Source organism: Nansenia antarctica (genome assembly GCF_963989245.1).
Source record: "Nansenia antarctica genome assembly, chromosome: 7".
NCBI classification, from domain to species: domain Eukaryota; kingdom Metazoa; phylum Chordata; class Actinopteri; order Argentiniformes; family Microstomatidae; genus Nansenia; species Nansenia antarctica.
Window position 1 is genome coordinate 27545233 of NC_137677.1, and position 11476 is coordinate 27556708.

An 11476-nucleotide genomic window follows, 5' to 3' on the forward strand; every position below is an offset into this window, starting at 1 on the left:
CTGTCTACTGTGATGTCACTCTCCTTCTGTCTGCTGCCACTGTGATGTCACTACTACTGTGATGTCATTACTACTGTGATGTCACTCTCCTTCTGTCTACTGTGATGTCACTCTCCTTCTGTCTACTATGATGTCACTACTACTGTGATGTCACTCTCCTACTGTCTACTGTGATGTCACTACTACTGTGATGTCACTCTCCTACTGTCTACTGTGATGTCACTCTCCTTCTGTCTACTGTGATGTCACTCTCCTTCTGTCTACTGTGATGTCACTCTCCTTCAGTCTACTATGGTGTCACAACTACTGTGATGTCACTCTCCTACTGTCTACTGTGATGTCACTCTCCTTCTGTCTACTATCATGTCACTACTACTGTGATGTCACTCTCCTACTGTCTACTGTGATGTCACTCTCCTTCTGTCTACTATGATGGCACTACTACTGTGATGTCACTCTCCTACTGTCTACTGTGATGTCACTACTACTGTGATGTCACTCTCCTACTGTCTACTGTGATGTCACTACTACTATGATGTCACTCTCCTTCTGTCTACTTTGATGTCACTCCCCCTCTGTCTACTGTGATGTCACTACTACTGTGATGTCACTCTCCTACTGTCTACTGTGATGTCACTCTCCTTCTGTCTACTATGATGTCACTACTACTGTGATGTCACTCTCCTACTGTCTACTGTGATGTCTCTCTCCTTCTGTCTGCTGCCACTGTGATGTCACTACTACTGTGATGTCATTACTACTGTGATGTCACTCTCCTTCTGTCTACTGTGATGTCACTCTCCTTCTGTCTACTATGATGTCACTACTACTGTGATGTCACTCTCCTACTGTCTACTGTGATGTCACTCTCCTTCTGTCTACTATCATGTCACTACTACTGTGATGTCACTCTCCTACTGTCTACTGTGATGTCACTCTCCTTCTGTCTACTATGATGTCACTACTACTGTGATGTCACTCTCCTACTGTCCACTGTGATGTCACTACTACTATGATGTCACTCTCCTTCTGTCTACTTTGATGTCACTCTCCTTCTGTCTACTGTGATGTCACTACTACTGTGATGTCACTCTCCTACTGTCTACTGTGATGTCACTCTCCTTCTGTCTACTGTGATGTCACTCTCCTTCTGTCCACTATGATGTCACTACTACTGTGATGTCACTCTCCTACTGTCTACTGTGATGTCACTACTACTGTGATGTCACTCTCCTACTGTCTACTGTGATGTCACTCTCCTTCTGTCTACTGTGATGTCACTACTACTGTGATGTCACTCTCCTACTGTCTACTGTGATGTCACTCTCCTTCTGTCTGCTGCCACTGTGATTTCACTACTACTGTGATGTCATTACTACTGTGATGTCACTCTCCTTCTGTCTACTGTGATGTCACTCTCCTTCTGTCCACTATGATGTCACTACTACTGTGATGTCACTCTCCTACTGTCTACTGTGATGTCACTACTACTGTGATGTCACTCTCCTACTGTCTACTGTGATGTCACTCTCCTTCTGTCTACTGTGATGTCACTCTCCTTCTTTCTACTGTGATGTCACTCTCCTTCTGTCTACTATGATGTCACAACTACTGTGATGTCACTCTCCTACTGTCTACTGTGATGTCACTCTCCTTCTGTCTACTATCATGTCACTACTACTGTGATGTCACTCTCCTACTGTCTACTGTGATGTCACTCTCCTTCTGTCTACTATGATGTCACTACTACTGTGATGTCACTCTCCTACTGTCTACTGTGGTGTCACTACTACTGTGATGTCACTCTCCTACTGTCTACTGTGATGTCACTACTACTATGATGTCACTCTCCTTCTGTCTACTTTGATGTCACTCTCCTTCTGTCTACTGTGATGTCACTACTACTGTGATGTCACTCTCCTACTGTCTACTGTGATGTCACTCTCCTTCTGTCTACTATGATGTCACTACTACTGTGATGTCACTCTCCTACTGTCTACTGTGATGTCACTCTCCTTCTGTCTGCTGCCACTGTGATGTCACTACTACTGTGATGTCATTACTACTGTGATGTCACTCTCCTTCTGTCTACTGTGATGTCACTCTCCTTCTGTCTACTATGATGTCACTACTACTGTGATGTCACTCTCCTACTGTCTACTGTGATGTCACTCTCCTTCTGTCTGCTGCCACTGTGATGTCACTCTCCTACTGTCTACTGTGATGTCACTCTCCTTCTGTCTACTGTGATGTCACTACTACTGTGATGTCACTCTCCTACTGTCTACTGTGATGTCACTCTCCTTCTGTCTACTGTGATGTCACTCTCCTTCTGTCTACTGTGATGTCACTCTCCTTCTGTCTACTATGATGTCACTACTACTGTGATGTCACTCTCCTACTGTCTACTGTGATGTCACTACTACTGTGATGTCACTCTCCTACTGTCTACTGTGATGTCACTCTCCTTCTGTCTGCTGCCACTGTGATGTCACTACTACTGTGATGTCATTACTACTGTGATGTCACTCTCCTTCTGTCTACTGTGATGTCACTCTCCTTCTGTCTACTATGATGTCACTACTACTGTGATGTCACTCTCCTACTGTCTACTGTGATGTCACTACTACTGTGATGTCACTCTCCTACTGTCTACTGTGATGTCACTCTCCTTCTGTCTACTGTGATGTCACTCTCCTTCTGTCTACTGTGATGTCACTCTCCTTCAGTCTACTATGATGTCACAACTACTGTGATGTCACTCTCCTACTGTCTACTGTGATGTCACTCTCCTTCTGTCTACTATCATGTCACTACTACTGTGATGTCACTCTCCTACTGTCTACTGTGATGTCACTCTCCTTCTGTCTACTATGATGGCACTACTACTGTGATGTCACTCTCCTACTGTCTACTGTGATGTCACTACTACTGTGATGTCACTCTCCTACTGTCTACTGTGATGTCACTACTACTATGATGTCACTCTCCTTCTGTCTACTTTGATGTCACTCTCCTTCTGTCTACTGTGATGTCACTACTACTGTGATGTCACTCTCCTACTGTCTACTGTGATGTCACTCTCCTTCTGTCTGCTGCCACTGTGATGTCACTACTACTGTGATGTCATTACTACTGTGATGTCACTCTCCTTCTGTCTACTGTGATGTCACTCTCCTTCTGTCTACTATGATGTCACTACTACTGTGATGTCACTCTCCTACTGTCTACTGTGATGTCACTCTCCTTCTGTCTGCTGCCACTGTGATGTCACTCTCCTACTGTCTACTGTGATGTCACTCTCCTTCTGTCTACTGTGATGTCACTACTACTGTGATGTCACTCTCCTACTGTCTACTGTGATGTCACTCTCCTTCTGTCTACTGTGATGTCACTCTCCTTCTGTCTACTGTGATGTCACTCTCCTTCTGTCTACTATGATGTCACTACTACTGTGATGTCACTCTCCTACTGTCTACTGTGATGTCACTACTACTGTGATGTCACTCTCCTACTGTCTACTGTGATGTCACTCTCCTTCTGTCTGCTGCCACTGTGATGTCACTACTACTGTGATGTCATTACTACTGTGATGTCACTCTCCTTCTGTCTACTGTGATGTCACTCTCCTTCTGTCTACTATGATGTCACTACTACTGTGATGTCACTCTCCTACTGTCTACTGTGATGTCACTACTACTGTGATGTCACTCTCCTACTGTCTACTGTGATGTCACTCTCCTTCTGTCTACTGTGATGTCACTCTCCTTCTGTCTACTGTGATGTCACTCTCCTTCAGTCTACTATGATGTCACAACTACTGTGATGTCACTCTCCTACTGTCTACTGTGATGTCACTCTCCTTCTGTCTACTATCATGTCACTACTACTGTGATGTCACTCTCCTACTGTCTACTGTGATGTCACTCTCCTTCTGTCTACTATGATGGCACTACTACTGTGATGTCACTCTCCTACTGTCTACTGTGATGTCACTACTACTGTGATGTCACTCTCCTACTGTCTACTGTGATGTCACTACTACTATGATGTCACTCTCCTTCTGTCTACTTTGATGTCACTCTCCTTCTGTCTACTGTGATGTCACTACTACTGTGATGTCACTCTCCTACTGTCTACTGTGATGTCACTCTCCTTCTGTCTACTATGATGTCACTACTACTGTGATGTCACTCTCCTACTGTCTACTGTGATGTCTCTCTCCTTCTGTCTGCTGCCACTGTGATGTCACTACTACTGTGATGTCATTACTACTGTGATGTCACTCTCCTTCTGTCTACTGTGATGTCACTCTCCTTCTGTCTACTATGATGTCACTACTACTGTGATGTCACTCTCCTACTGTCTACTGTGATGTCACTCTCCTTCTGGCTACTGTGATGTCACTCTCCTTCTTTCTACTGTGATGTCACTCTCCTTCTGTCTACTATGATGTCACAACTACTGTGATGTCACTCTCCTACTGTCTACTGTGATGTCACTCTCCTTCTGTCTACTATCATGTCACTACTACTGTGATGTCACTCTCCTACTGTCTACTGTGATGTCACTCTCCTTCTGTCTACTATGATGTCACTACTACTGTGATGTCACTCTCCTACTGTCCACTGTGATGTCACTACTACTATGATGTCACTCTCCTTCTGTCTACTTTGATGTCACTCTCCTTCTGTCTACTGTGATGTCACTACTACTGTGATGTCACTCTCCTACTGTCTACTGTGATGTCACTCTCCTTCTGTCTGCTGCCACTGTGATTTCACTACTACTGTGATGTCATTACTACTGTGATGTCACTCTCCTTCTGTCTACTGTGATGTCACTCTCCTTCTGTCCACTATGATGTCACTACTACTGTGATGTCACTCTCCTACTGTCTACTGTGATGTCACTACTACTGTGATGTCACTCTCCTACTGTCTACTGTGATGTCACTCTCCTTCTGTCTACTGTGATGTCACTACTACTGTGATGTCACTCTCCTACTGTCTACTGTGATGTCACTCTCCTTCTTTCTACTGTGATGTCACTCTCCTTCTGTCTACAATGATGTCACAACTACTGTGATGTCACTCTCCTACTGTCAACTGTGATGTCACTCTCCTTCTGTCTACTATCATGTCACTACTACTGTGATGTCACTCTCCTACTGTCTACTGTGATGTCACTCTCCTTCTGTCTACTATGATGTCACTACTACTGTGATGTCACTCTCCTACTGTCTACTGTGATGTCACTACTACTGTGATGTCACTCTCCTACTGTCTTCTGTGATGTCACTACTACTATGATGTCACTCTCCTTCTGTCTACTTTGATGTCACTCTCCTTCTGTCTACTGTGATGTCACTACTACTGTGATGTCACTCTCCTACTGTCTACTGTGATGTCACTCTCCTTCTGTCTACTATGATGTCACTACTACTGTGATGTCACTCTCCTACTGTCTACTGTGATGTCACTCTCCTTCTGTCTGCTGCCACTGTGATGTCACTACTACTGTGATGTCATTACTACTGTGATGTCACTCTCCTTCTGTCTACTGTGATGTCACTCTCCTTCTGTCTACTATGATGTCACTACTACTGTGATGTCACTCTCCTACTGTCTACTGTGATGTCACTACTACTGTGATGTCACTCTCCTACTGTCTACTGTGATGTCACTCTCCTTCTGTCTACTGTGATGTCACTCTCCTTCTGTCTACTGTGATGTCACTCTCCTTCAGTCTACTATGATGTCACAACTACTGTGATGTCACTCTCCTACTGTCTACTGTGATGTCACTCTCCTTCTGTCTACTATGATGTCACTACTACTGTGATGTCACTCTCCTACTGTCTACTGTGATGTCACTCTCCTTCTGTCTGCTGCCACTGTGATTTCACTACTACTGTGATGTCATTACTACTGTGATGTCACTCTCCTTCTGTCTACTGTGATGTCACTCTCCTTCTGTCCACTATGATGTCACTACTACTATGATGTCACTCTCCTACTGTCTACTGTGATGTCACTACTACTGTGATGTCACTCTCCTACTGTCTACTGTGATGTCACTCTCCTTCTGTCTACTGTGATGTCACTCTCCTTCTTTCTACTGTGATGTCACTCTCCTTCTGTCTACTATGATGTCACAACTACTGTGATGTCACTCTCCTACTGTCTACTGTGATGTCACTCTCCTTCTGTCTACTATCATGTCACTACTACTGTGATGTCACTCTCCTACTGTCTACTGTGATGTCACTCTCCTTCTGTCTACTATGATGTCACTACTACTGTGATGTCACTCTCCTACTGTCTACTGTGGTGTCACTACTACTGTGATGTCACTCTCCTACTGTCTACTGTGATGTCACTACTACTATGATGTCACTCTCCTTCTGTCTACTTTGATGTCACTCTCCTTCTGTCTACTGTGATGTCACTACTACTGTGATGTCACTCTCCTACTGTCTACTGTGATGTCACTCTCCTTCTGTCTACTATGATGTCACTACTACTGTGATGTCACTCTCCTACTGTCTACTGTGATGTCACTCTCCTTCTGTCTGCTGCCACTGTGATGTCACTACTACTGTGATGTCATTACTACTGTGATGTCACTCTCCTTCTGTCTACTGTGATGTCACTCTCCTTCTGTCTACTATGATGTCACTACTACTGTGATGTCACTCTCCTACTGTCTACTGTGATGTCACTCTCCTTCTGTCTGCTGCCACTGTGATGTCACTCTCCTACTGTCTACTGTGATGTCACTCTCCTTCTGTCTACTGTGATGTCACTACTACTGTGATGTCACTCTCCTACTGTCTACTGTGATGTCACTCTCCTTCTGTCTACTGTGATGTCACTCTCCTTCTGTCTACTGTGATGTCACTCTCCTTCTGTCTACTATGATGTCACTACTACTGTGATGTCACTCTCCTACTGTCTACTGTGATGTCACTACTACTGTGATGTCACTCTCCTACTGTCTACTGTGATGTCACTCTCCTTCTGTCTGCTGCCACTGTGATGTCACTACTACTGTGATGTCATTACTACTGTGATGTCACTCTCCTTCTGTCTACTGTGATGTCACTCTCCTTCTGTCTACTATGATGTCACTACTACTGTGATGTCACTCTCCTACTGTCTACTGTGATGTCACTACTACTGTGATGTCACTCTCCTACTGTCTACTGTGATGTCACTCTCCTTCTGTCTACTGTGATGTCACTCTCCTTCTGTCTACTGTGATGTCACTCTCCTTCAGTCTACTATGATGTCACAACTACTGTGATGTCACTCTCCTACTGTCTACTGTGATGTCACTCTCCTTCTGTCTACTATCATGTCACTACTACTGTGATGTCACTCTCCTACTGTCTACTGTGATGTCACTCTCCTTCTGTCTACTATGATGGCACTACTACTGTGATGTCACTCTCCTACTGTCTACTGTGATGTCACTACTACTGTGATGTCACTCTCCTACTGTCTACTGTGATGTCACTACTACTATGATGTCACTCTCCTTCTGTCTACTTTGATGTCACTCTCCTTCTGTCTACTGTGATGTCACTACTACTGTGATGTCACTCTCCTACTGTCTACTGTGATGTCACTCTCCTTCTGTCTACTATGATGTCACTACTACTGTGATGTCACTCTCCTACTGTCTACTGTGATGTCTCTCTCCTTCTGTCTGCTGCCACTGTGATGTCACTACTACTGTGATGTCATTACTACTGTGATGTCACTCTCCTTCTGTCTACTGTGATGTCACTCTCCTTCTGTCTACTATGATGTCACTACTACTGTGATGTCACTCTCCTACTGTCTACTGTGATGTCACTCTCCTTCTGTCTACTATCATGTCACTACTACTGTGATGTCACTCTCCTACTGTCTACTGTGATGTCACTCTCCTTCTGTCTACTATGATGTCACTACTACTGTGATGTCACTCTCCTACTGTCTACTGTGATGTCACTACTACTGTGATGTCACTCTCCTACTGTCTTCTGTGATGTCACTACTACTATGATGTCACTCTCCTTCTGTCTACTTTGATGTCACTCTCCTTCTGTCTACTGTGATGTCACTACTACTGTGATGTCACTCTCCTACTGTCTACTGTGATGTCACTCTCCTTCTGTCTACTATGATGTCACTACTACTGTGATGTCACTCTCCTACTGTCCACTGTGATGTCACTACTACTATGATGTCACTCTCCTTCTGTCTACTTTGATGTCACTCTCCTTCTGTCTACTGTGATGTCACTACTACTGTGATGTCACTCTCCTACTGTCTACTGTGATGTCACTCTCCTTCTGTCTGCTGCCACTGTGATTTCACTACTACTGTGATGTCATTACTACTGTGATGTCACTCTCCTTCTGTCTACTGTGATGTCACTCTCCTTCTGTCCACTATGATGTCACTACTACTGTGATGTCACTCTCCTACTGTCTACTGTGATGTCACTACTACTGTGATGTCACTCTCCTACTGTCTACTGTGATGTCACTCTCCTTCTGTCTACTGTGATGTCACTACTACTGTGATGTCACTCTCCTACTGTCTACTGTGATGTCACTCTCCTTCTTTCTACTGTGATGTCACTCTCCTTCTGTCTACAATGATGTCACAACTACTGTGATGTCACTCTCCTACTGTCAACTGTGATGTCACTCTCCTTCTGTCTACTATCATGTCACTACTACTGTGATGTCACTCTCCTACTGTCTACTGTGATGTCACTCTCCTTCTGTCTACTATGATGTCACTACTACTGTGATGTCACTCTCCTACTGTCTACTGTGATGTCACTACTACTGTGATGTCACTCTCCTACTGTCTTCTGTGATGTCACTACTACTATGATGTCACTCTCCTTCTGTCTACTTTGATGTCACTCTCCTTCTGTCTACTGTGATGTCACTACTACTGTGATGTCACTCTCCTACTGTCTACTGTGATGTCACTCTCCTTCTGTCTACTATGATGTCACTACTACTGTGATGTCACTCTCCTACTGTCTACTGTGATGTCACTCTCCTTCTGTCTGCTGCCACTGTGATGTCACTACTACTGTGATGTCATTACTACTGTGATGTCACTCTCCTTCTGTCTACTGTGATGTCACTCTCCTTCTGTCTACTATGATGTCACTACTACTGTGATGTCACTCTCCTACTGTCTACTGTGATGTCACTACTACTGTGATGTCACTCTCCTACTGTCTACTGTGATGTCACTCTCCTTCTGTCTACTGTGATGTCACTCTCCTTCTGTCTACTGTGATGTCACTCTCCTTCAGTCTACTATGATGTCACAACTACTGTGATGTCACTCTCCTACTGTCTACTGTGATGTCACTCTCCTTCTGTCTACTATGATGTCACTACTACTGTGATGTCACTCTCCTACTGTCTACTGTGATGTCACTCTCCTTCTGTCTGCTGCCACTGTGATTTCACTACTACTGTGATGTCATTACTACTGTGATGTCACTCTCCTTCTGTCTACTGTGATGTCACTCTCCTTCTGTCCACTATGATGTCACTACTACTGTGATGTCACTCTCCTACTGTCTACTGTGATGTCACTACTACTGTGATGTCACTCTCCTACTGTCTACTGTGATGTCACTCTCCTTCTGTCTACTGTGATGTCACTCTCCTTCTTTCTACTGTGATGTCACTCTCCTTCTGTCTACTATGATGTCACAACTACTGTGATGTCACTCTCCTACTGTCTACTGTGATGTCACTCTCCTTCTGTCTACTATCATGTCACTACTACTGTGATGTCACTCTCCTACTGTCTACTGTGATGTCACTCTCCTTCTGTCTACTATGATGTCACTACTACTGTGATGTCACTCTCCTACTGTCTACTGTGGTGTCACTACTACTGTGATGTCACTCTCCTACTGTCTACTGTGATGTCACTACTACTATGATGTCACTCTCCTTCTGTCTACTTTGATGTCACTCTCCTTCTGTCTACTGTGATGTCACTACTACTGTGATGTCACTCTCCTACTGTCTACTGTGATGTCACTCTCCTTCTGTCTACTATGATGTCACTACTACTGTGATGTCACTCTCCTACTGTCTACTGTGATGTCACTCTCCTTCTGTCTGCTGCCACTGTGATGTCACTACTACTGTGATGTCATTACTACTGTGATGTCACTCTCCTTCTGTCTACTGTGATGTCACTCTCCTTCTGTCTACTATGATGTCACTACTACTGTGATGTCACTCTCCTACTGTCTACTGTGATGTCACTCTCCTTCTGTCTGCTGCCACTGTGATGTCACTCTCCTACTGTCTACTGTGATGTCACTCTCCTTCTGTCTACTGTGATGTCACTACTACTGTGATGTCACTCTCCTACTGTCTACTGTGATGTCACTCTCCTTCTGTCTACTGTGATGTCACTCTCCTTCTGTCTACTGTGATGTCACTCTCCTTCTGTCTACTATGATGTCACTACTACTGTGATGTCACTCTCCTACTGTCTACTGTGATGTCACTACTACTGTGATGTCACTCTCCTACTGTCTACTGTGATGTCACTCTCCTTCTGTCTGCTGCCACTGTGATGTCACTACTACTGTGATGTCATTACTACTGTGATGTCACTCTCCTTCTGTCTACTGTGATGTCACTCTCCTTCTGTCTACTATGATGTCACTACTACTGTGATGTCACTCTCCTACTGTCTACTGTGATGTCACTACTACTGTGATGTCACTCTCCTACTGTCTACTGTGATGTCACTCTCCTTCTGTCTACTGTGATGTCACTCTCCTTCTGTCTACTGTGATGTCACTCTCCTTCAGTCTACTATGATGTCACAACTACTGTGATGTCACTCTCCTACTGTCTACTGTGATGTCACTCTCCTTCTGTCTACTATCATGTCACTACTACTGTGATGTCACTCTCCTACTGTCTACTGTGATGTCACTCTCCTTCTGTCTACTATGATGGCACTACTACTGTGATGTCACTCTCCTACTGTCTACTGTGATGTCACTACTACTGTGATGTCACTCTCCTACTGTCTACTGTGATGTCACTACTACTATGATGTCACTCTCCTTCTGTCTACTTTGATGTCACTCTCCTTCTGTCTACTGTGATGTCACTACTACTGTGATGTCACTCTCCTACTGTCTACTGTGATGTCACTCTCCTTCTGTCTACTATGATGTCACTACTACTGTGATGTCACTCTCCTACTGTCTACTGTGATGTCTCTCTCCTTCTGTCTGCTGCCACTGTGATGTCACTACTACTGTGATGTCATTACTACTGTGATGTCACTCTCCTTCTGTCTACTGTGATGTCACTCTCCTTCTGTCTACTATGATGTCACTACTACTGTGATGTCACTCTCCTACTGTCTACTGTGATGTCACTCTCCTTCTGTCTACTATCATGTCACTA